This window comes from Pollicipes pollicipes, unplaced genomic scaffold (genome assembly GCF_011947565.3).
Source record: "Pollicipes pollicipes isolate AB1234 unplaced genomic scaffold, Ppol_2.1 Scaffold_3447;HRSCAF=4054_pilon_pilon_pilon, whole genome shotgun sequence".
In the NCBI taxonomy this organism is placed as follows: Eukaryota; Metazoa; Arthropoda; class Thecostraca; order Pollicipedomorpha; family Pollicipedidae; genus Pollicipes; species Pollicipes pollicipes.
Genome location: NW_023596297.1, coordinates 6034299 through 6060379, shown reverse-complemented (window position 1 = coordinate 6060379; position 26081 = coordinate 6034299). Strand labels below are relative to the sequence as shown.

At 61.0% G+C, this 26081-nt stretch overlaps 1 pseudogene; it reads right to left on the bottom strand.

The window, feature by feature from the left end:
* Window positions 1-3618: 3618 nt before the first annotated feature.
* On the bottom strand, window positions 3619-25376 carry LOC119091539 (liprin-alpha-2-like; annotated as a pseudogene).
* Between the last annotated feature and the right edge of the window lie 705 nt (window positions 25377-26081).

Genomic DNA, 26081 nt, shown 5'->3' with positions numbered 1-26081 from the left:
GGTGGACTGGTGTATGACGATTTTGGTTATTGACAACATCTGCCTGCCAACCATCCTGAAAAGGCATCGTCCGTTCTCGACAGCGCGAGTCATAAACGGCCCAGCATTTACACAAAACCGAAGTCCAGCGTGCGATGAGCGCTACGGTCGCAAGCCCAAGGCACTGGAAGCGCGCCATTGATGACAATCGAGGGGGTGTAGTGCCTGCCCTTTCGCAAGCAAGCAGTAGCCCAGAGCCAAAGCGCCGACGCGTTTCGCGACGGAGTAGGCACACAGGTGGGGGGGTCGCATCCCGCCCGTCACCGGTCGACCAGACGCCCAAAGCCATAGCACAGGCACGCCCCCCGGCTGTACAGCAAGGTCGGCGCCCGAGAGGGCCGGGTGGCGAGTGGCAGGGATCGCACACTCTGGACACCCGGATAGACAAGCCGCCGCCGCCAGGGAGACTGGACCCCCCAGCCCCAGAGCGACCGCACCACCAAAACGACGTCAACCCCGCCGACCGTTCTGTATCGACCCCCTCGGAAAGGAACACTTGTCTGCCCTGCTCGGGGGAAAGGCGCCGCCCAGAAAGTTTGGAGTCGGCTCTCTGACCTTTCCGCCCAGCAAACCCTTCAAGACAGCACACATGCGGGGCGCTAGTCCCCAGTGGTAGGCCGGGAGGCTCCGTGACCGCTGGCCAGCCGAGCAGTCGTGGCTCTGGCTTGACACTCCGAGCCCGGGCTGCACATAACATCCCCCGCCACACCACCGCTCCGGGGCACGGGGTGCTGCTGAGGCCCAGGGACGGCAAACGTCACCCGGTAATCAGCCACGGGTGTTTGAGGCGAGCCAGCCCCGGCGGTCGTTCAGTTCAGCGTCTATCGACCATGTGCCATTTCGGGCCACCCACTCACCACAGCCGACGTCCAGAGCGGCGCGTGGGAATGGGCATCTGTTCTTGACGGAGTGGCCGTCGGACAGTCACCCATCTCATCAGTGTCGTTCAGGGCCGCACAACTTCACAGAGGGTACCCGACGCCAGAGACGCAGGGAACACCCACCCTCGCATAGGTACTGGCCCGGCCTAGACACCTCCAGAGGGAGACACAACGCCGGCCGTGGGCTGGCAACGACACACCCACCCGGGGGGGTCCTGACCGGTACTGAACACCCCAGAGGGCACCTGCCCTCCCTGAAGACTTGGGAGGAACCTCAACCACCCCCGGGGGCTCTGACCGGTACTGGACACCTCCGGAGGGTCCCTGCCTGCCAAGGACTCTAAGGGACCTCAACCACCTCCGGAGGCTCTGGCCGGTGCTGGGCACCCCTAGAGGGTCCCTGCCTGCCAAGGACTAGGCGGGACCTCACCCACTTGCGGGGGCTCTGGCCCGGTACTGGGCACCTCCAGAGGGTCCCTGCCTGACGACGACTTGAAGTGACCTCATCCACCTGCGGGGTACCGGTCCGGGATGGCCACCTCCAAAGGGTCCCCTCCTGCCGGGGGCTCGCAGAGACCTCACTTACCTGCGGGGATACCGGTCCGGACTGGACACCTCGACGGATCGCGTGCGACGGCGGGCGGACCAGCCCCCCGCCTCCATGACAGTGGCGCGGCGGGGCCCGACTGTCCAGGCCGGGCTGGGCCGGGCCGGGCCGGGCGAGGGGCGGTCGATCCGGCCGTCCGCCGTCCGCGCGCCGCCTGACACGGGACCTGGCCGCGGCGCCGGCGCCCCCTGCAGGCGGTCGATAGCCCCCGGACGGCCGTCTGGCCACCGCCGGCTCGCGCGCCGCCCAGACGGGGCGGCGCGAACGCTTCCGGGACACCAGAACGGCCCGGCGACTGGGCTGGAGTCCGGGACGGGAGCTGCTCGCCTGGCAGAGGCTGTCCGCTGCCGATCTCAACCGATCGGAGATCATCCGAACTGTCCCGGACCGCTGGACCGAGGTTGGCCACATTGCGCTCGTCTTGTCCTGGAGTCAACATGCACGACAAATTCGGCGCGTCTGATAGCCAGTACGCCGCAACGCAATCAGTTTGAAAGTCCGCCGATTGTCACAAACGTCAGCCACGCCCCAGCTCGGAGACGGCCGAATCCATTTCTGGCGGCGCCGCGTCCTGGCGCGGCCGACCGGACCGACGCCCAGCTCGCGGAGTCCTGGGATGACCGGGCACATGAGGCTTCGCTGCAGACCGGCTGCAGCCGGGCCGGGGCCGGGCGCTTCGAAGAAGGGTTCAGACGGCCGCCGGGACGCTGCACGGAGCAGCAGTGCTGACACGTCGGTCAGAGGCGCGGAGCGGAGCCCGTCCAGCGGTGCTGATACGCCGGTCAGAGGGCGGAGCTGACCCCGTCCAGCGGTGCTGACACGTCGGTCAGAGGCGCGGAGCTGAGCCCGTCCAGCGGTGCTGACACGCCGGTCAGAGGCGCGGAGCTGGCACGCCGGTCAGAGGAGCGGAGCTGAGCCCGTCCGGCAGTGCTGACACGTTGGTCAGAGGCGCGGAGCTGAGCCCGTCCGGCAGTGCTGACACGCCGGTCAGGGGAGCGGAGCTGAGCCCGTCCAGCGGTGCTGACACGCCGGTCAGAGGCGCGGAGCTGAGCCCGTCCGGCAGTGCTGACACGCCGGTCAGGGGAGCGGAGCTGAGCCCGTCCAGCGGTGCTGACACGCCGGTCAGAGGCGCGGAGCTGAGCCCGTCCGGCAGTGCTGACACGCCGGTCAGAGGCGCGGAGCTGAGCCCGTCCGCTGGACCACACGCGTCCGAACAGCACACCAGCGGCTGGTCTGCCACGTCCACCAGATAGGCGGGACACAGTCTATCCCTGTGTCCCGGGACTGTCCGCCTGACGGTTTGCCGCTTGTTCACCGGGGGACCACTCGTCAGGCACCGCAGATTCCAGGCGGGACCCGGCCGCCGTGGCGGCCGCCGACGGACAGCGTTCCTTATGGTGAAAGCGCGCTCGCACGAAGCAGGTCTGTCGCAGGCAGAGCTGGTGTCTGATCAGCAAATGATGCGACGCGGCGCCATTCCGAAGCGCCACTCCACAGGCCGCGGAGCAGGACGTGGGCTCGTGGCGCGAGCTAACGGGCCCCGCTAGCGGCCACCGCCTCGATCACAAGCGCTCAGGACCGTCTTGTGCTACAGCACCAGTTAACAGGGCGGCCCGGGACTGACACAATGATCCCAAGCTTCTCTTCCTCGGAGGTCTGTTTTTTGCTTATACGAGTACAGCCTGAAGTTACCGTCTCCTTCCCCCGGACTCCGGACTACCGTCTACCTCCGGACTCATCAGCATAGCTTTCGCGACGCACGCCACGACGGTGCTTACCAGTATCTACAGCAATGTTAATGCTCTAAGCCGAACCAAAATACTGCATTACGTTTGCGGAGGCCAGGCCAGGCTGTTGTCCTATTGTCCACACTGGTAATCCGATGAGGGCGCACCAAATACATCGGGGATCAATGTTGTCAATGCTCAAACCACCCGCACCGTAGCGTCGCCCGCGCCCAGGCATGCCACACCCGAGACCCCACCGTGTCCACGGCCGGCTGCCGCAGCGGCCGAGGAGACCGGGCCAGGGCCGGCGGGCGCGCGGCGGTACTGCACCTGATGAACTGCGCGTGCTCCGGGTGGAGGGCGCTCAGGCCGCGGCCCGGATCGTCGAGGGGTCCCGCATAGTGGCGTTGTGCGGCCAGAGCGAGCGGCTACAGGCAGACGGTCGGCAGCGGGCGGGCCGGGCCGGGCCGGACGGTTAGTGCTGCGGCGGACCCGCACACTGGCGTGCGCCACCGCGCGCCGCACGTGCGGCGAGCAGGCCGCCCGCGCGAGCGCGACGCCGCCGCCAGTAGTAGTCGAATTAATGGGACACTGCGACCAGAGAGCTGTACAGGAGCCGGCGCCGGCTAACTCAGTTACGGCTAAGAGGGTTTATTCATTACAGCCCGGACGCCGGCGGGAGACGCAGGGGACACTGTTAATTCGGCCGGGGCACGCCAGACAGCGGAGAGCAGCGGCGCCCCGGCCTCCGGCACGCCGGGGATGAGCGGCAGACGGGGCCGGGCCGGCGAGGCCGGACACACCAGGCACGGCAGACTGGCCCGCGACACAACCGCTCTCACCTCAGGTTGTCGTCCGGGTTGTACGCCTGGAAGCGGTTGACAGCGCCATGGCTGGCGGACTGCCGTCGGCCACCGTCTTCTGCGGCAGAAGCGGCGCGCGCGCCCGGTCAGACGCCGAGACGGGCGTGACCACACAGGCGGGCGTTGCTGCATGGGTGGGGCGTCCCACACGTGTCCCGCCCGCTGGGACTTACCTACACGACTGAGGGCTGTGCACAGCGCACTCCCGGTCGCATGCCAGCACGACGACACATTACACATAACACAAACACAGACACGAATCACTTCACTAAACGTACAAAGTGGGGAACATCGACGAATTGATTGGCACCGTTGCAAGCAGCCTCGACTCAGCGAAGCGGCACCCCTGTCGTGGCACGTGCGAGCTCGCACGACCGCACTTAAGGTACGCTGTCACGATGGGCTCCGCTGCGAGGCTCCATCCACCACCGGGCACCCAGCGCGACCCAGCGTGCCCGAGCTCCCCCAGACCCCCAGCGGCGACTGTCAGCGAGCACCGCAGTCTACACGGCGCTACAACATGGCGGCGGCGTGAGGCCGGGCCGCCCGCCGGCATGCCAGGCGTGCAGGGGAAGGGAGGGGGAGGGGGCACTCACCGGAGTCGACCGCTGTCCTTCCAGCCCGTGCGGCCCCGTACAGCATGGCGGGGGACATCCCGGCAGGGGCCTGGCAGGTCACCCACGCACGCGCGCCACACACGCACAGACACGCACACACGCACACACAACAGCGTTAGTCTACGGCTATCCATACACGTGGTGCGGTGTGAAACACAGAATAGCGAAGCTGGTCTGATCGACCGGTAAGGCACTAAGCTACTAACGCCGTCTATACCAGAGCCTAAGTGCTCTGGAGCCTATCCTACAAGCCCTAACAAGTCCCGACAGTGAAAGCAAGCAGAAGACCGTGTGGTGGATCCGGACTTTTCGCAACCGAAAGGGACGGCTAAGTGCACATTTCAGGTCCTTTTCCCCAAGCCCACATGCATACAGATAGATTGGAACATGGCAGCTAGTACCCATATCGATTCCAACAGACTTCATCGATTCCCTTCAGCCCAGGTGACTGAAGGGTTTTAAGCATTGCCCCTGTTGACGGGGTATAAAACTTGGAACAGCCGTCAAGCCACCAACTCCCCGCGCTCTCCCCCGTCCAGTGCACCCACCAACCCGAACCAAACGAGCACATTCAGCCGGCTAGAGAAGCGAGCACAACTTGGCAGCAAGCAGACTGCGCCGCCCTACTCCGTTCTGCGCCGCCTCCGGCCCCGGCGCTGCGCGGACGGGGACGGAGACGGGGCCGGCGGCGGCCGGCGGTCCGCCGCGCCGCTGCTCACCGTGTGGTACTTCATGAGCGCCTCGGCCGCTGCGGCGACCAGCGCCGACTTGGGCGTGGACCGGCCCGAAAGCGGCGGCGAGAGGCGGCCCGAGCGCGACAGCAGGTTCAAGTGATCCACGCTGCCGACGCGCGACTCCAGCTCCTCGGCACGCAGCTCCGTGTTCTGCTTCTCCTCCTGGATCATCCTGGGGACGCGGCGCGGGGGCGGCGTTAGGCCGACTGCAGGACTGCAGGAATGCAGGAATGCAGGAATGCAGGACCGCCGGACCGCCGGACCGCCTGGCCGCACAGTCACAGCGCGGCGATCCAGCGCCCGGTGCCACAAACAGATGCAGACGCCGCACGCCGCTGACTGAGTCGGCGCGTTCCAAGGTGCGAAGTACGTAAGCCCATGGACGAGGAAAACCAAGCCTCACGCTTGAATCTGGCTTGGTCGTTGACCTGCTTTGCCACTGAAAATCCCGGCGCGTAGTTTATTTTGCTCTGAGCCATGTTCTGTGACCGGGGTTAACACTAACCCACACGTTGGAATGGTTGCTGAAAACACTAACTTGTGGACTTGTGACCCCCGAGAGCAGTACCGCCCTCCCACTCCCACCAGTCAGCAGGCAGAGGCGCACCTGATCTCGTTGTTGATGGCGTCCAGCTGGTCCTGCAGCATGATGGCCAGCGTCTGCGCATCTGTGTGGCCGGTGGGCGACAGCGTCGAGAAGATGCTCTCGGCGTCCTCCACCTCGTCCTCGTCGTAGCCGGCGGCGGCGGCGGCGGCAGCGCCCTCCCACTCGCCGTCGAGCTTGTCGGCGGCGCCGGCCGCCGCGGCCGCCAGCCGCGAGCCCGGCCGGCGCGGCAGCGAGCGCGCGTCGAAGCTGCCGCGGCTCGACGAGCGCACAAAGCCGGCCGGCTCGCCGGCCGCGCCGCCGCCGCTCGGCGACAGATTCCTGCGGCGACGGGCGCGCCGTTGGTTGAGGCGGGGCACCGGTGACGGCATGGAGCCGCGGCACCCACGCCACGAGGACGGCCACGGCCGCGGGGTGACACGAGACCGGCGGCAGGGCCGAGGCTCGTACTCCAACACGATTCAAACACGCGGGAGGCGAGCCTCATTGACGCTCGTTTACACCGCGACAGACAAGCCGTGAGCAGAGATGATGGATGATACGGTGCAGGGGGCGGAGGCCCGCGGGCGGCGTGAGAGACGAGCTACCAAGCGTGAGTGAGCGTGCTGGCACGACGGGTGCCGGCCGACCGGCACCATCTACGGGCCCGGACGCCGGCGCTAGCTAGTGCAGTGGTTGTGGGGGGAGTGACGGATGAGTCCGGGCCGCCGGCGCCAGCTGGTGCAGCGGTGCAGTGGTGCAGAGGTGCAGATGGTGTCGGGACGGGGGTGGGGGCGGCCACAGCCGGAGCCGCGGGCGGCGGCCGGCCGGTCGGCGAGCGTCTCAGCCCCGTGAGAACGGACGCGCCAGCGGCGGCCCCCCGACCGGCCGGCTGCCAGACCGCGGCAGGCCGGCTCCTAAGACCACTCACCTGGGGCAGCCGACGGCGCCGACCGCCAGAGGTCGGCCGTCCGGCCGGCGGAACAGGACAGTTATAGGACGCACGGGCCGCCATACATACCGTCAACGGCGCGTGCGCGCGCCACACCGCTACCTGACCACTCGGCCACTACTCTGTGAAGCTGTCTAGAAGATCGCTGCGACTAGCCAGAGTATTCAGAAGGAAAAAGCTAGACCCCCAACATCCCGCCCACCGAAACGTTCCCGCGTGCACCGGCCGTGTGCGCAAATATAATTATAGCCCTCGGCATCCCACGAACACGTCGCAAGTGATCTCAGCCAGGCAGCCCTGCTCTGCCCTGGCGTCCCTCCGGCTTCTCCTGGTCGGTGCGCCGCGTCGGGGCCCCGGCGGCGAGGCGCGCGTGACCCGCCCGCGCGGCGCCGGCGCACCTGGTCAGCGCTTCCGTCTGCTGGATGTTGTAGGCGATCTACCCTGGGTGAGCATCTGCTGCTTCATCGCCTCCATGTCCAGGTGCAGCTTGGACATCTCCTGCAGGAGTCCCGCCCTCGCGGGGCCCGGCCACCCCGTGCCGTCAGTTGGGGGCGGCACGGCGGGACACACAGCGCGGGACGGCGGCATGCGGTGCAGAAGGCGAGAGGGCGGGCGGCGGCGGCGCGCGCGGCCCGGCCGTACTCACGGCTCGCCCGTCACCAGGACAGCCTGCTGGGGGAGCTGAGGACTGCGGCTGCCTGCCCGGGGGGGGGGCCCGGGCGGCTGGCGCCCGGGCAGGCGCCGCTCCTGCTGCGCCAGACTCCACCATCGCGCTGCATGCCCCCCGACCCAGCTGCCCTGTCCATCCTCGACCTGGGGGAGAGGGCGCCGTGCAGCGGCCCGGAGCGCGGCCCGGCAGCCGGCAGAGCGCCGTGCCGGCCGCGGCTGGTGCGCCCCGTCCGGCGGCGCTTGCCGGACACCACCGGTGGGCCCGCACACACTCAGGCGGACGGACGGCGTGCGGGAGCCAGCAGGCCAGGCCAAGCCAGGCGCAGACCCACAGCCCGCTCTGCCCTCCGCGCCAACAAACAACCAAACCGCAGCGACCGGTGACAACGGAGCGCGTGCCATTCAGCCAGCCCTGTCAAAAGAAGGATAGCTGGCTACGTGTATTAATGTGGGTTGTCGAACAAAATGTGGCTCAGAGCATACCCGGAACCAAACACAGGACGTCAGGGCAGCATGGTGTCAATATCGAAACAGAACGGTTCGCATTCATGGTGACCGGCGGTAGCAGTTGATCGGTGCAAGCAAGCAATAGGTTCACATGCTATATGCTGGATATTAACTCGTCATAACAATGCATCAAACTTAAATTTCAAAATCCTAAATTGCATGCCTTGCGCCAATGCTAAAAATAAATATTTATGTTCAACATATGTACACCTATACTATAGGCCAATGCCATAATTATGCTAGATGACTATAAAAATTTAAATATTGAACATGCAAAAACGCAACCCGCCAATCAACTGTAAATGTGAGGTGGTAATGAGTGCTGTTTTCTCAAAATAATAGCAGCAAGAACACATTTGCTACCAGGGTTCTCGCTTAGGATGCTTTACTGATGGCTACATCCTGATGTTCTCTGAACGCCAAAAGCAAAACATTTTGCATTATATTTTCAACGCTCGCGTGTTAGATGACTTGAGACCAAGTTATTCACTGTCTACAGCACACTATCTTGGATATTCTCCAACGACTTTGATCCGATACCGGGGGCAAACGTCGGCCAACGCCAGTGTAGACCGCCACCTCAGTGGCATCACCAACAAACCCGTCAGCCACCCAGGCCCGCTCTCCCGCTTCCGTGGAACGTCGGCGGAGCCCGGGCGCGCTCCTGGACCCAGTGCGTGGAGCTGGACGGCGCCCCACCAGCCTACCTTCTCCAGCTGCATGTCCTCCAGCACCTTGCGGGTGTGGTCCAGCTCCTGGGTCAGCGAGTTCTTCTCCTCGAGCGCCGTCATGCGCTCCTTCAGGTGCAGCTGGAGCCGCTCGTTAGACTCTGGCGACCGAGGGGGATGGGGCGGTGAGGCGCGTCAGCCTGCCGACGGCAGCCGCTGACCCCATCCCAGCGAGGCCCAGTCCGGAGACGTCCCCTGACCCCATCGGCCGGGTCCGCACTGCTCCAACGTGCCCGCGTACAACACGCCGCAAAACACTCCAGACCGTTTCGCATCTTGTGATACAACGGGGGCGCCGGCCGTGTCATGGAGACGCCACGCACAAATGCATACCCAGCTCCGACTGGTCCGGTCCGGGCCAAAAGTCGGATTCACCAGCGCACTAGGAGTCCCGCGCACGACCAGCTGCTGCTCCTACAACACCCTCAACGCTCCGTGTCCCCTGCCGTCTCTCGCTCCCTCTCTCCCCTCACCGGAGAGCAGTTTGTCGACGGTGGCCGAGAGGCGGGCGTTGTGCTCCTCGTTCATCTTGAGCCGCTGCGCCATGCGGATCACCTCGCTGCCCTTCTCCTCCAGCTGGGACTCGAGCCGGCCGATCCGGTCCTCGGCCGAGCCGTGACGCTCCTGCGCCTGCGCACATCGGCCGGGTCAGCGACCCGCCACAAGGCCGCGTCCATAGTGCCACAACCACGGACCTTCCCGCACGGGAACGCGAAATGATGGCGAGCGCCGACTCGGCAACACAATAACACAACCTGTCATTTCAATGAAAAGAGGGATCGATTTGGTGCAATCACTTGAGCACCACCTGCACCATCATGGCCTTGATACAACAGGCAACATGACCCACACGATATGGCGTTTTTGTCAGGTAAACGTACGACCAATGCCAATTGTGGATACCCCGTACCAACAAATATGTCTGTATCTGTCTCGCGGGGGAGGTGTCCGGTCCAGAACAGCGGGCAGCAGACTGCCCCGACCCCCAGTCCCACAGGCCGCTCCACAGCGCCCTGTCCCATCCCGCTCGCCCTGCGCGGCGGCCCACCTGTGTCAGGGCTGCCATCCTCCGGCGCAGCTCCTCCTCCACGTCCGGCAGCTTCGAGTACTGCGCCAGCTTCTGCTCCGTCAGCTCCAGCTTCTCCTGGATAGCCAGGATCTTCTCGTTCTGCAGCTTGAGCTGCGCCTCCTTGTTCTTGAGCTCCTCCTCGAGCTTCTCGCCGTTGTCGCGTAGCGCCGTCGACTCACGCTGAGCGTTCAGGTACCCGCTGCTCCAGCGTGGCGATTCGCTCCTCCTGCCGGGGCGGCCGCCGGCCGCTCGTCAGAGCCGTCGGCAGCTGGCCATACAGACGTGGAGACACAGACAGCGGCGTCGTCGGCGTTTGGCGATTACAAGGAAGCACGTGTTAAGAATGAAAGCGCATGTGGGGAAGTCACAAACGTCTCGGTGGTCGTTCAGCGCAGCGTGTGTCCATGTAAACTCTCCCGCACCCGTCTATATGGCGCGACACGATGTTCGCCCTCCCGGTGGACATGGCACGAGGACCTGTACCGTTTCCCCGAGAACAGAAGTATACTGGCAGTCCGTCTCGTGCCTAGCCCACCGGCCGGCGGCCCGCCGATCGGCCACCCGCCGCGCCTGCACCTGGTCCAGCTTCTGAGCGTTGTTCTCCTTCAGGTCCCGCTGCAGCTTGCTGGTGACGTCGCGCTCCTTAGCCAGGTCCTTCTGGCAGCGCGCCAGTGCGTCCTCTAGCTCGGCGACGCGCGTCTGTAGTTCCAAGACGCGCCGCTGGGAGGCGGTGATCTCGGTGGTCTGCGGGGCCAGACGGCGGACGCGTGACCACACGCACGCGTTCGACAGGCGAACAACGCCGACCACAGTCAACACGGCCAGGCCGGCCGAGGCGAGAGAGGCCCCGCACTCAACAACACACAACACCACGCACTGTCCGGCGCGCGTGATAAATGAGGTGCACCGAGCGGCGACGGCCGACAACGCCGGACGTCGTACGCGCAGACGGCCGACACGCGGCCAGACTTCGCGAGCGCCGCTCGCGCGGCGCCAACACCCGCCTCGTCACGCATCGACCGCCATTCCGGACGCATGACGCACGGCGGTGACGGCAACACGATGCAGACCGCTGTCTTGTCAGTCGTCTGTCGGGGATCGTCACAACAAACACTGCGGTGCTGGTCGGGTGCGTACCCCGGCTGCAGGGGCCCGCTCGTGCTCAAGCGACGCCTCAGCGAGCGGTTATTCACGGGCAAACCCGAACCGGAAGCTGCGGCGGATGACGAGGTGGGCTGACCATAAGCGCGCGCAAGCTAAAACATGACTCAAAACAAGCGCGTCCAGTCGTTCCGCTGGGCGGACAATGACCCCGGCCGTCGGCGCGCCTCTGGCCCCAGTTATTATCATCATCATCATCATGCCGCTCCGCACTTCCAACGCGTCTATACTCTGCACCCGCCCTCAAGTCCACTCCGACACCACGACCCTGAAGTCACTACGGATTGGTGCCAGGCTTCCGGCGCGAGGTTGGTCCGTAGACCTGCATCACCCCCGTGCCTGGCAGCATCAGTCTCCGTCTCAGCCTGACAGTCTCCTCATAGTCTCGTCTACCGGGCTCACCAGAGCGTTCGCACGGCTCCATGCCGGCCAGCCGGGCATTCGCCCCATGCATGCAGTGCACACCGTCCGATTGGTGTCATTACAGCCGTCCGGTGTCATTACGGCCGATTCCGGCGGGGCTGCGGTCGGTTCGTGCCGCGGCTCCCTTTGCGGCACGGCATGACGGGCATCGGGTGCCGTCGGCATCGCTCTCAATTTCCACTCCGTAATTTACCGCTGTTCAGGCCGCTTTTAATTAGCTGACGGAACTTGGAACCGCTGACACTGATCGCACGGCCGCCCGGAGTACCGGCACTGGGGCACCGGCGGCGACACGCTGGTGTCGGGCCAGGCCGGCGTGCCCGCCCCTTACCCCGCCTGCATGACGTCCAGTTACGATCCAGTCATTTTGATCCAATCATGCGTCATTCATACCGTCTCCTTCCGTATCGTTTACCAGCGCTGAATTCAAGCCCATTCCAGCCTGAAACAGAAGCCAACACACCAAGGCGATATCATTTACCACGACATTCATGGCCGTTTCTTCGCTCTCATTCAGCAACGCACCATTCCCTTCCGCTCACGCCGTTGCAATCGGCCTGCGAACCGTCTATCTCAGCTCCAAGCGCTCTCATCTACCACCGTTCATTCATCTACGTCCCCACAGGTCATTGTTGTGCGTTCCCACAGTTATCATCCGCAAGAGAACCTTCAGGTTAGTTCCCGCCACCCTTGTTTACCCCAGCATCAGTAGGCACCGTTCCTGCCACTTATGTACCGCAGCACCATTCAACAAAGCTCTTGCTGTTGCCACAGCATCAACCAGCACCGTTCCCGCCACGCTTATGTACCGCAGCACCAATGCGCAAAGTTCTCGCTGTTGCCATAGCATCAGTCAGCACCGTTCCCGCCACGCTTATGTGCCGCGGAAACATTAAACAAAGTTCTCGCTGTTGCCACAGCATCAGTGACCACCGTTCCCGCCACGCTTATGCGCCACGGCAACATTTAACAAAGTTCTCGCTGTTGGCACAGCATCAGTCACCACCGTTCCCGCCACGCTTATGTACCGTAGCACCATTCAGCAAAGTTCTCGCTATTGTCACAGCATCAGTCAGCACCGTTCCCGCCAGACTTATGTACCGCGGCAACATTTAACAAAGTTTTCGTTGTCGCTACAGCATCATTCAGCACCGTTCCCGTCGTCAACATTTACCACCGCACCACTCAGCGTCGTTCCCACCGTCAGCTACCGGCGCACCATGCAGCACCGCTCCCTCCCCCCGCAGCTCCGTCGAGCACCGTCCCTGTCGCTCTCATTTACCGCGGCTCCATTCAGCGCGGCTCGGGCCGTTTGCACGTAGCAGCCAGCCGGCGCGGCAGCAAAAACCGGGCCGGCGCGGCGGCAACAATGCGGGCGCGGCCGGCGCCTGGCCGCGCCACGTGAATGCGGCCGTGCCGCGCGGCCGGCGCGCCGGAGACGGCCGGCGCTGGCGGACAAAGCCGGCAGGCCGTCGGCCGAGAGGTGGGCGGCGGCTCCGGAGACGGCCGGCGCGGCGTCGCCGCTGACGACCGAGGCGTGTCACCGGGGCGGCGGAGCGGAGGGGCGGGCCCCAGCCGGGCGCGTCGTGCGGCCCGACACGCCGTCCGGGCGGCGGTCGGGGCGGGTGGAAGCGGACTCCCGGGCTCGATCTCAGCAATCATTCCCAGATCTCCACACCACAGGGTGATCTAAGAAATTGGCGCCGGAGATGAGGTGCGGCGTCACTACATCCGTCGGTGGACACTGCTGCTGGTCGCAGCTGGGCCCGCCGGCTGCGCGCCACAGACCAGGCAGGTCAGCCTGTCATGACTCACATCAGAGTGGGTCGGACAATCTCAACAAACCAGCCAGCCAGCCAGCCAGCCGGTATACACGACCGCGGCAGCCTTCCCCACCACTGAGGGAGCGCCCCGCAGGCAGCCCAACTCCAGCCGCCCGACTGCCGTGATCAACATATTTGAATGCCGCTGATCGCGCCGAGCCGCCCACGCCGCCACGCCAGCGCGCCCGCCACCGCTTCGCAAGTTGCGCCCAGAAATGGCAACTTCATGCCGTGCTTCTCCGTGCGTGGTGCCGCCTTCCCAAGTGGAGCTCATTTGCCAAACAGCATAATCCGACTTGCGAGGCATGCCCCGGCGGGCGGCCGTTGTCTTTGTTGACACGTCAGGTGACGGAATGTTTGGAGCACGGCGGCGACACAAAGGCCACTCCCTTAATCAGATTACCGACAACAACGTCATTCCAGCGGCCGCAGCGGCGGCGGCGGTGGCGGCGGTGCCTGTGCGGACAGGTCCGCTGGCGGGCAGACGGGGACACAGGGCCTGGACACCTTGATGGACGGACTGATGGATAGACAAACACGGGCAACGGGACACAACGACGCCGGGAAACGGGTGCTCGAGCCAGTGCAGACAGATAGTAGGATGGGCACATACGCAGACAAGCAGACGGGCAGACAAGGGGCGAGCGGGTAGACAGGGCCTCGCTCCGTTCGCAGGCGAGAAGACGGGCTGTGTCTCTTCAGGGGGGGGGGGGGGGGCGGGGAGGGGGAAGGAGCGAGGCGGGATGGGTCTGTGATCATGGGCATGGGGAGAGGCGGCGGAGGTCGCTGTTCAGAACGGGGGGGGAGGGGGGGGGGAGAAGGCGGTGAAGGTTCCTGTTCAAAGGGGAGCGGGGGTGAGGCGGTGTCCGTCCTGTCCAATAACGGGGGAAGAGACGGTGGAGGTCCCTGTTCAGAAGGGAGGGGAGAGACGGTCTCAGTCCCTGTTCACGAGGCGGAGGTGGGGGGGGGGGGGGGAGGCGGTCTCCGCCCGGGGTGGCGATGCGTGACATCCAAGGCCGGGGACGACCGACCGTCGGTCGGCTGGACCGACGGGCGGGCCGACGGGCGGCACCACTTCCGGCCGGCAGATCGATGCACCGATCGGCGCGCTGATCGACTGTTTACACGGCCGGATCGCACTCTGGCCAAACAGCGCTGCCGCCGGCGCCGGCGGCCGGTGGCTGGCCGAGGTGCGTCTGAAGCCGGTGCTGTGCGGGCCGGCGAGCGCGGCGGCGCCGCCGCCGCCGCCGCCGCCGCCGCCGCCGCGCCAGTCCCGGCCTGGACGCCGCGCCCGTCCGGGCCACAGCACGGGCGCGGCCGTCGCCAGGCCGACGGAGGTGCAGCGGATTAATCACCCGCGCCGGGGCGCGCGGTGGCTGCACTGTCACGGCGCGCCCGGCGGGAGGCCGCCGGTGGCCACCGTTGGTTCCCCACAGGCCAACGGCTGTCATGGATGTGCACTGGACGGCGTGGCCGGCGATGCTTCGCCGGTGATGTGTTTACCGGCGCCCGGCCAACCAACACGTGACGAGCTGCCTCGAGCGGCCAGGCCAATTTACCGTCAAGTGGACTGTTGTGCATCACGCTCTCGGGCTAACGCTGCCGGTGTGGTCAGCAGACGCGTGTTACGGGGAAACGAGCGGCCTCTCAATCATGCGCCTGTCTGTTTCAGGACAAGCGGCCTTGCAGCGGACCGGTAAAATGTGCCAGTATCAATATGCGTCTAGATTAGCCCTGCAGCTGAAAAATGGCTGGCCGGCTAAATTTCCGCACTTTACTGGAGGCCGCTGCCAAGTTACAGTATTCGAGGAAGAGTCTGCCCCGAGGATCGACCATCACGTGTCGAGTTTTCGGAAAGGCTCGAGCGCTTCCGCCAGTCGGGCGTTCGATGGGGCTCAGCAGCACAGTAACTCAACGCCACACAGCGAGCTGCGAGCGGCCCGGCAGCGGCGGAACAAAGCCATCGGGTCTGTGGCGGCGCCCCGGCAGCCACTGGCGCCCGAGGCACGGCCAACAGAGCCGCCCCGCTGGACCAAGCTCTGGCCGGCCGGCCGAGATCCCCTCAGTGACGCCGGCTCGCCCGCCGCCGAGGCGACCGGTGCCACCGGGTCAGGCCGCTGTTTGCCTGTTGATGGTAAGGGGGAGGGGGCAGACATCGCCCGACCACCGCCGCCGGCGCCGTCGCCTGTGCAAAGCATGCGCCCATTAGGCTGCGAGAGTGCGATGGGGCGCGCCTCGAGCAAGCGGCCGCCCGGTCGCCGGCCTGTCGCGGGCGGCAGCCGTCAGAGCCGGCGCCGCCGGTGGCGACGGCGGCAACGGCCGACACCACGCGGACGACTGCACATGTCCGGAGGGGGGGGGGGGGGCAGGGTGGTACCGTCCGCTCCGTCCTGGCCGCGCCTCTGACACCGCAGCGTCCCCGTTCGTCTCGCAGACGGCACCGACATGGCCGTCAGTGCCGTCTCAGCCGCGACCATCGCCGAAACGGTTCAGGCGGTGCGTGCCGCCCGCTCCACCGGCGGTGGTCCGCTACAGCCTGGGCCACGGCACGCCCGTGTACTGTACGCTGCCACCCGAGAGGAAACTCTGCCAAGCTACGCCTATCACAGTGACAGGGCGTCCCTCTAAAAGGATACACCACGCGCGCTGTTGGGACGGGGGAACAACACCCAGCACGGCTGACGAGAGACGGTGCGCTCCAGGGAGGTGCAGCGGCCGTTGGGTCCGCCTCGGCACGGTGCGGGGTCGAGGTCAACGCCAGCCCCCTCACCAACACGCCACTGGACCGCCGTCTGCTCCATTCACAAGTAGATCTGTCTCTGCATGATGAGCTGACCAATTATGTGGCGAGAGGGCCGCGTCCAGTGGCGGCGCGCTGGACAGCGTGGCGCGGGGCACTGGCGGCCACGCACCACCACGAACGTATGGACCTGTCGTCCGCAAGCACACCGGCGGCGCAGCGCAGGGCCGACAGCGCCGAGACGAAGCTCCCTGTTTCTTGGTGAGTGAAAGTGCCTACACTGCGTGAGCGATTGATGTCTGGTACCGCGGCGCATCTCGTCCTTAATTATTTACATCTGATAAGCACAACAGAAGACAACAACATCAGTAACAACCTGTAACGTAAAGGCCGTTGTTGTCGCCAGATAAGCGGACCTAGTTCTCCCATGTAGCAGACGGCATACCCACGTGAGCCCTGGGCACCCGCCACGCGGTGAGACGCCCACAAAAAACCGCACGCTATAAATGGCAGCGCGACACGAATACCGGAATCCCGTCACCGCATGGTCGACAGTCGTGTGCCATTGAGGCTTTATGACACACTCAGCAGCTGAGGCTACACGGCGTCGCCTGCCCTCGCCCTGGCAGGAAGGACGGGCACTGCGGGATGGTCGACAGTCACTGACTGCCACACCGGACACTGCCTCTGCCGGACACAAGCCTCGGCCGCCCGCAGACCGAGCGGGTGTATGCCGGGGTGGCAGCGGTCGCCGCGCCAGGAGCGCCGCACGCGCCGGCCGGCCGCAGCGGCGGCACGTAACCCGGCCGGCGCCTAATGGGAAGCCCTCCCGACCACGAGAGGAATGCCGACGCCTCGGCGCGGCGTCTCTCCCGCCGCGATGGCCGGAATGCGGCGATTTCACCGGCCGTTTGGCGACACACGCATACAAACACACGACTGGGAGCCGGACTCGCCGGCGGGGCTCGTCGCCAGTCGTCTGCTGCCGTACCGGGCCAGTGGCGGACTTAATCCAAGCCGTCCCACCAGCCGGCTGCACGTGCTCCTGCCCGCTCACGCATCTCAATAGGCGCAAGTAGCCGTCAAATGAATATTTGAGGGCAACACGTTCAGCTAATAAAAACTATCTTAGGTCACGGGTGTCGTTTGGACAGCGCGAAATACCCGAACGGAGTTCTAGCCAGGTAAACGTACGCCATCACTGGCCATGCTCAATGTGCCAGTTGTTCCACCGCGTCGCATCTGTCCGGTTAGCATCCAGTGGAGGATACTGAGCCGACATAAGCCGGTCTCGCCTTGTACGGCGCCCCATTCCGACCAATGGGACGTCCTCGCTCGCTGGACTCTCTGTTTGGCCATCAACGGACAATCTGCGGTTGTTTAATGCTCATATCGTCAGCAACCGATCTTCAGGTGGCACGCAACGGCACGGCACCCCTGCTGTGAACGTCAGCACGCCACCCCGCCGGCCTCAGTCCGGAACGGCGGGGGGGGGGGGGACACTGCACACCAGGTACACCGAAGGCCACCGCTCCTGACACATCCAGCCAGGCGCCGCCGCTGCCTAGACGGGCGCTGTCACGGCCTGAAGGCAGCATCAAAGCCGGGCCGCCGGCGCTCGTCCGAAAACGGCGTCAGCCAGCAGTGCTGTCCGTGGGAGCGGGCCGCGCCGGGCGGCCGCTGGCACGCGCCGGCCGGCCCTCCGCTGGCCCAGCGCCCCGCCACACTCTGCCCGCCCGGCGCCAATCGTGTTTGACAGGCCACGTTATGGTTGGAGCGGAGCAGGTTGGGCCGCGGCGCGTGGCGCACTAGCAGCGGCGTCGGCACGGCGTGCGCACGGCCCGGGGCGGCCGGGGCCAGCCCGCGGGGGCCGGGGCCACCCCGGGTGGCCGGGGTCGGCTCGGGGAGGGCCGAGGCCGGAGGCACACCGAACTCCAGGGCTCTCGACAGCGTATATCGTTGTTCCTCTCGCATCTCATCCATCAGCCGCATTGCTGCCCACATTTATCTCAGGAGGCCGCGGCATCCAGCGCTGTGAACGACCAATACCCATCGCATCCACGCCAGATCGGCATCGTCGCCTTCCGCAGAGCGTTGAGCCGCAGCAGCCACCATGGCCGGTGCGTGCCGTGTTTAACAGACGCCGCACGAGCCAGCTCGCTCGGCCGCCTGGGGTGGCGCCGCTGGAGCCAGCTCTCTAGGGCGCGCCAACGGCGATAACAATGCACACTCACATCCGACGCAAAGTGAGAGCCCGACCCGCTACGGCACGCCATGTCGGACCCCCGGGTGTCGGTGGGGCGTGTTGCCAAAACGTGGCCTGCGTGGAAGTGTGGGTTGTCGCGCGGCCCCCGGCGGCCGGTCGCCGTTCGCCGGCCACCTCTAACGCACGAGCGCCGCGTGACCCAGAGCATCCAATCGTCAGTAATCGTTCATGACTGGTTAGCATAGCAACATCTGGGAATGTTAACTAAACAATCAATTGGCTGTCTTACGCCAATCAATTCATTTTTATCAACATACTGACGGGCGTGTATCTCGATCCATCAAATGGACGAGGCGTCTACGCACTCTGACAGGGACAAAAACCAGCCGTCGGCGACAGTCTTTCACAAACTAATCACCAGAATAGCGGTTCACTAACTAACCAGAACCGTCCACCCGAACAGCGGCTGTCCACACCGCTAACACGGGGCGCCCACCAAACAGCAGGCCGTCGGCCGCCGCCCGGCCAGCCCGCGGCCGCCGTCCGGTCAGCGCAGCCGAGTCCCGGAGCCGGAGCCGGCGCCCGGCTGCCGCCGCTCACCTGGATCTCGATGATCTTGCGCAGCTCGGCGGCCGCCTCCTCGGCCACCGCCTCGATGCCGCCGTTGGTGAGCGAGCCGCCGGCGCCGGCCGGGTGCCCGTTGGACGGCGCCTCCGACTCGGCGTCGCCGCCGGCGTCCGGAGCCGCCGGCGCCGGCTTGGCCTCCAGCTTGCCCAGCTTCACCCAGTTCAGCTGGCGGCGGGAGGACAGTGGTTAGCTCAAGGTCAGGTCAGGTCAGGTCAGGTCAGATCAGGTCAGATCAGATCAGATCAGATCAGATAGTCAGGTCAAGTCAGGTCAGGTCAGGTCGGGTTGGGTCGAGTCGGCCCAGTGGACGGCAGTCCGCACTGCGGGGCCACGGCTAAGTCAACTTCAGAACGCCTCCCACCGAGACTCACAAGACACTACCCGTCCAGACAGCGGGCCGGACGACGAACAGAACAGACACATAATATTTTATCAAATCAGACACAGGGCGATCCAATCTCGGACTCGTGCAGCCCCGGACCGTACCTCGTCCTTGGTGTTATTGAGCTCCTCCTCCAGCGCGTTGTTCTTCTCGAGCGCGACTCGCAGCCGGTCCCGGACGCGCTCGTCCAGCGCCTTGTGGTGCTCGAACAGGCTCTTGAGCGCCTTGAGCACCTCGGCCTCGGAGGAGACGCCCTGCTGGGCGGCCGCCTGGCGCTTCACCACGGTCATCTTGAGCGACTTCTCATGCCGCGCCACCAGACATTCCAGGTGTTCCAGCAACAGCTGCCAAAGCGCCCGACGCCATGAACCGCGTGCACAGTGAGCACCGCGCCACCAGACACCGGCCGCTCCAGCGGCAGCATCTGCCGAAGCGGGCGAGCACAAAGCACAGTGGGTGTTGTGGGAAGTGCTGAGTGCGGTGCCAACGTCAGGCAGTTGTTTCAGGGTTAGGCTGTAACTCTTCCGGCCACTGCTGATAATTCCAGGGGATTGAGGTAGGCGGTGGCGTTCTGGCTTACCCTCCACACAGACACTTACCCTGCACACGGAACGCAGCCGGGGGTTTGTGGACGCTCGGATGGGGCTCGGCGCCAGGGCGGCGGCGATGCCGTCTCATGGCTGCCAGTCACAGCGCACGCCGATGGCACGAGGCGTCGCGCCAAGGTGCAGGAGGAAGCGGGCAATGAGGACAGGAGGGTGAATCACAGTGAGCACAGCAGCAGGGTCAGCTGACAACTTAGCCTGGGAGCCGGAGGGGAAGCGTGGGCACGCTGTGAGGACGATGAGGTCAAGTGACGCCTCAGCCAGGAGCTAAGAGTAAAGGTGGCGGAAGCGTGGGCACGCTGTAAGGACACTGCGAGATAAAATGAAACTTCGCCTGCGGCGCCTGCTGACTGACCCACCCCAATCGGCGGGCTCCCGCGGCGGCGGGGCGCGCCGCAGTGCCACAGCGCTGGCGACGCCGCGGCAGCCGGCACACGGTCAACCGCGGAAACGCGCCGGCTCGGTCGCCGGATACGGGTGGCACCGGCCGCAGGGCCGCACGTGATGCCGCAGCTGCAGCGTCACGTCCAGCCACCAGACTGGGATGGGATAACGCGGGCGCCTGAAGCACTTCCAGCATCAGAATGTGCGATAACTCTATATGCATCCATCCAACAAAGAATGTTAGTGATGGACCCCATGCTATGAGGCGTTCTGTTTGCGATCGCCACGCGCCCAGAGCATACGCACCCTGGTGTTGTTTCTCTCCGCTTTCAGTTCGGCAATCTCCTCTTCCTTCTCCAGTATTTGGTCCCTGGCCTGGTTCAGTTCTTTGGTGAGCGCCGACGCCTCTTGCCGCGCCTGGTTCAGGTCCTTCGTCAACGACGTGAATTCCTGCGGCACGAGCCGACCGGGGTTACGGAAGACCAGGCAGATGACAGAGCTGCCGTCAGGGGCACAAACACAAGTCTTTCTCACCGAACATAACGGCACCACAACGCTGGAAGAAGGAAGTCCAGGCGTGTACGTCACACAACCTTATTGTCTTGCGGTTTATTCGTCTTCCCAACGCATCACAAAGTCAATGACCTACTAATCAAGAGCCCACATGATCACGTCAACGGAAGACACCAAGGACAAGATTGTTGAAGCAAAATGCGAGACAGAGATTCGTGAGTTTTGATACTTCAACGAAAGCTATAATGCATAAATGTTCTATCATGAGGTGAAACTTAGAAGAAAGACATAAAGATCAACAGCGCGTCACGCTTTACTATAGATAGGCAAATGTACAATGGAGAGATCCATTGATAAAACATGAAAAAAACGGAAGCCATCAATCTCCGGTCCGATCGCGTCTATGCAACGGGACTCTCGCGCTTCTCAGACGTCCACCTAGTCTTCATCCGCACAGAATCTAATACTGCGCTCGAGGCCCAGGGGAGCGGTTCTCGTGCAGCTATTTGCTGGTGGGGAGCGTGTCCCGGGCCTCAGTACACATGTGGGTGACGTAAGCTGCGGCAGGTCGGCCCGTTGCCCCGGCGAGTCTATCTTATCAGCCGGGAGAGCGGCGTCACACGCACGCACACATACGCGCATGCCGGGCGAGCGACACGTGACGGCGGACAGACATTCGGTCCAGCCGCGGCGGCCCGCGCCTGTGAGCAACGCAACGAACAAAAACGCCTAAATCTCCGGAAAATAGACAAAGTGAAAGGAACCTACAAATATTCCCGCAACTGGCAGCATACTTCTTCATGCCATAAAACACTGGTTTAAATTGCATTGCACCAGACTCGCTGTCACTGGGATTGTTGTAGTGGCCCTGTGCCAACACCAAGCCCAGGTTGGGACGAGTGATACACACAAATACACCATAACATATACATATAATATGTCCATTCTCCTGATGTGCTTCGGACGCGTCAGCAAGCGTGCGCGAGCAGCGGAAAACACGACAAGAGCGGATAGTCCCGGCAACGGCGAACAGGTCCCCTGGCCGGCCACCAGATCGCAGCAGATGCCCCGGGCATGACGAGAGAGTGGTGACACAATGGCCACAGTCTGTGCCTGAACCACACAGCATAGATAATACCACCATACAAATGTATTCTACCTGTCCCATGGCACAGTTCCCCTGACGAAATGTGGAAAAGAGATGAGTGCACAAAACATGGCACATATGTTTGTCACAGTACCATTGAAATTTAAACCACAGAGTAAAGCCATCCTTGCACTAACACCAGTAATCCTTTATTTCAGTGCAGCTGATGTAGACACCAAAATAGCAGTGTTAATTTGGTCATGTCTTTAAATCCCAAGCACCCTCCTTTGGGGTACAATTTTTGTATCTCAAGGCCCTACAGGCACTTCTGATCCTGCCCAGCACAGCTCAAACTCACAAGGTAATTTGGGCCTTTCAACACTTCCCATGATACAACCAATAAGTACAGACAACTGATGGAGGGGACATGTGCAAAGCATGAACCAATGCCAAAAAGGTGTCATTTTGTGGAGATAAGGGCATCTCTAGGGTTTTTGTCCGAGGAAACGGGGAAGCTGATGGTTGGTACAGAAACCACCATTAATGTCCCTGGTCGGAGGCTGAACAATTTTTGGAACCCTTATTGCTAGGCATTGGATCACATTAAGTTTATATTGTAAGCAAAGCTCATCATGCATGTCTTCTTAAGAGATACACATGTGATGCAACAAAACTTTGCTTGAAGTTTGGGTGGCTTCATGATTGATCCATTACAGAACATACACACAGGCAGGGTTCGGCATACACATAACAGCCTACTGAGACCAGCATCAATGTTTATAGGATGTGGCCAAGGTACAGGTACCTCTGCAATTGACTGATGCTCAACTACTGCCTTAACCTTGTTTGATCTAAATTAAAAACAGCACCACAAAATGAGGATAATAACACAGATGTGGTATCAGTTCTGTACATTGTAAATATTACCATTATCCCATAACATGACACACATGGTAAACACCCTCTAACATATACCACAATATGTAAACCTATATCCTCATTACATGTTCAAGTGAGTAGAAATATCAATAGTTGCAATGGTCATTTTTGTAAGTCATCAATGCCATAGCCCCAAGTGAAAATTATGCCTGATTTCCTTTGAACTCAATGTAAGCCCTTGCCTCCTGGTGGCCTATGTCCAATATTTGGCCAGATGGTGTGGATTTTCCAGAGGCCCAAGAACAAGATCACCAGGTCGTTTGCTGCCCCGAAGAAAGCGTCGTCTGCCATTATATGAAGCATAGGTGAGATTCATAGAAGGGAAAATTTCATAACTATGCACCTTTACATAGTTATGTAATATCTTTAAAATGCATGTTTATAATGTTATTCATAGTTTTAAAGATGTCTGAGCACCATGTTCATGTTTCATTGGAAACAAAGACTTGCCTGAGGGACCCATGAATTAAAACCAATTTTGCTTCTCAGAAAATTTGCTGTGCAGGTGGAATTATATTGTGTTTAAAAACTTGGAAGTGATCCTGTTCCAGCATAAACTGCATTTCAATTCATGTTTTTGTTGTGGATTTGTTTTCAGTACAATCTTCCCAGGCCCCAGCTTGTCAGATGTGTGCTCTTTGTATGCACCAGGACTTCATACAAGTCTCCCATGCAGCAAATGAATTTTACACATACTGGGATGGTACATTTCACCTCAGTTTCAGTCTGCATAACACAACAGATTTAAAGATTTTGACAAGACCTTGTTGATGCAGGGTGGGACAGGTTAAGGCAGTTTGGGCACAGGAATTCCTCCATCTGTGCAGCTCATGGAGCATTGGGCCAGGTATTGAGCTATGACATAAATTTGACTGAACCCCCAAAAAAGAAGCCTCAAGTCTAGACAATGATATGGGAAAGGCCATGCATGAGTGGAAGGGCAGCCAAAGACCACACTTGTCTCCAATGTCCTGTAGTTATGTGCTGCATTTATCTTAATTATGTCACAGTTATCTGAATGTGATAGAAGCTTGGGTTCTTCTCCTTTTGCTGAACAGGTAAACTAGCAGCATACCTCTCACCAGATAGGCCAGTGGTCAAGATAATTGATCCAAAGCCACAAGGTTTTATTTTTTGCCTTGCTAATTGTGATGCCTTTTAGCATGCTGCAAAACTGGTAAAGCAAAAATGCCATGGAAAGCATTGAATGGTATGTCATATATGTGATGCTGACTGCCCTTGACATAGCAATGGTGTAATTAGTATGCAGTAGATGCAACTAGACCCAAGTCAGTAGCCAGTACATGCAAAAGAATGTCACACAAAATTTTGGAGACCTACCAGCTATCAGATTTTTAGGCCTCACGATAAGCAGAGAAGTTGGCTACCCCATTTAAGTCTGGAATGGACCTGCTCCACACCCCCCATCTAGTAGCCCACCCATCTTTTCAGGTTGGCCTCAGCACTGCAACCTTCCCCATGTTAGTTAGATAGCTTGCATAGCAACCCAAGTGCCAAAAAAATAATCAAATCCACTGTCATAAACACCTACAGGGCACTGGTGCATCACACCTCATGCTTACATACTACACTCAAGCTAGACCAAATTACACAAATTCTGAAGTGATTTTTGGATGACTTTTATGTTTGCTTGAAACTATCTTTGCAGCATCACAAATCATTTCAAAATTCACATTCTATGAGTTAAAACTGGTGCGATTATTTACCAAACCGGGCACTCAGATTTACACTACACATGTATAAATGATGCTGCTACATCTTCAGAAATTCACACATTTTTCATTTCTGGCAGTCTGAGCCAGTATGTGTTACACAGTTCAAAAATCTGGCACTCAGTTTTATTTTGTTCCTACCTGAGGAAGGTTGGCATCTATCTGTTTTTGTAAATTGTTTCTCTCCTCTTCCACCTCATGTAGTCGTGTTTCTGTTTCATGGAGTCGTTCTTGAATATCACGATTTGTTTCCATTAGCTTCTGGCGCTCCCCTAGCATGGAGACCATCAATTCCTCAAAGTTTGGGTCTTCTCCACCAAACGATGAGTTGCGCTGACTCACATTGTCCTCAGAGATTGTGGGCATCACGTCGCACATTGACATCATGTAAGACATTTTGGGTTATCTTTTCCACCAATCTACATTAATATAACGGCTACAGTTCACTCCTAACACAAAATTTCCTATACACTATTTCTTTATCAGTTCACTGCTTATGATTCGGTGCTTTTTCATGCTTCATCATAAGGTGGGCTTGTTGTTTCGGCCTTATCACTCCACTGCGACGATCATGGCGGCATTGAGCGCAGGTCCATCCTCTCTTGCCGGCCCCTCTCACTCGCTCCCTGACATTATCTGTCAGCGGTAGAGCTCCCGCAGAAACCCTCCAACCACAGATTCCTCTATCACCGCAATATGTAACACACACAGTAATGTCACCGTTGTCACCCCGCGCGGCTCACCCCCGCACATTTCCTCAATCCCACCCTCCGTGAATCGAAGATAGAGACTGTGCCGCAAGCAGAATCCATACTCGATTCTTGTTTTGGTATAGTGGTGTCGAGGAGTCCAAAAAATTAGAATATCCGTCAGCAAATTACAAATAACGCTTTCACGGAAAAGGTTCATATGATCCGACTAAATAAGTTGCTTTGTAACTACATTGGGGTGTGCTATTGGTGACATGACGATGAAATGACTGAAAGTTAAATGCTTAATGCATGATATTCAAGAGAAATCCCTTGTTTTGTTGGTTTAGGGGTACGTTATCAATGAGGATATGGTTGTTCCTACCCTCTTCTTCCTTCCGCGTCTAACATGCGCTAAAAGAACAAACCGCAAAACAAACAGACCAAAACTGCTCGTTTTTCGATTCTGTATTGCGTCATTAATAAACAAATGCGTGCCTCCCCTCTTCTCTTGTTTCTGGGTACCTCTATTTTCGAAAAACAAAGCGATCGGATTTCTTCCAAAGCCTGCCCAGCCTTCCCTAGTGGCATTTGAAGCTGGGAACGCATGCACATTTTGCACGATATTTACATTAACCACTAAGTCACAAGCTTGGTGTGTTTAGGTACAGGATATCTTCAGAACCTAATCAATGTCACTCATTAGCGTACTCAGAATAAACGGGGGAGATCTGTCCTCGTATCTTTAAACTCATTAAATGTGTTTGTACTGTAAAATTACGATAACTGTTTG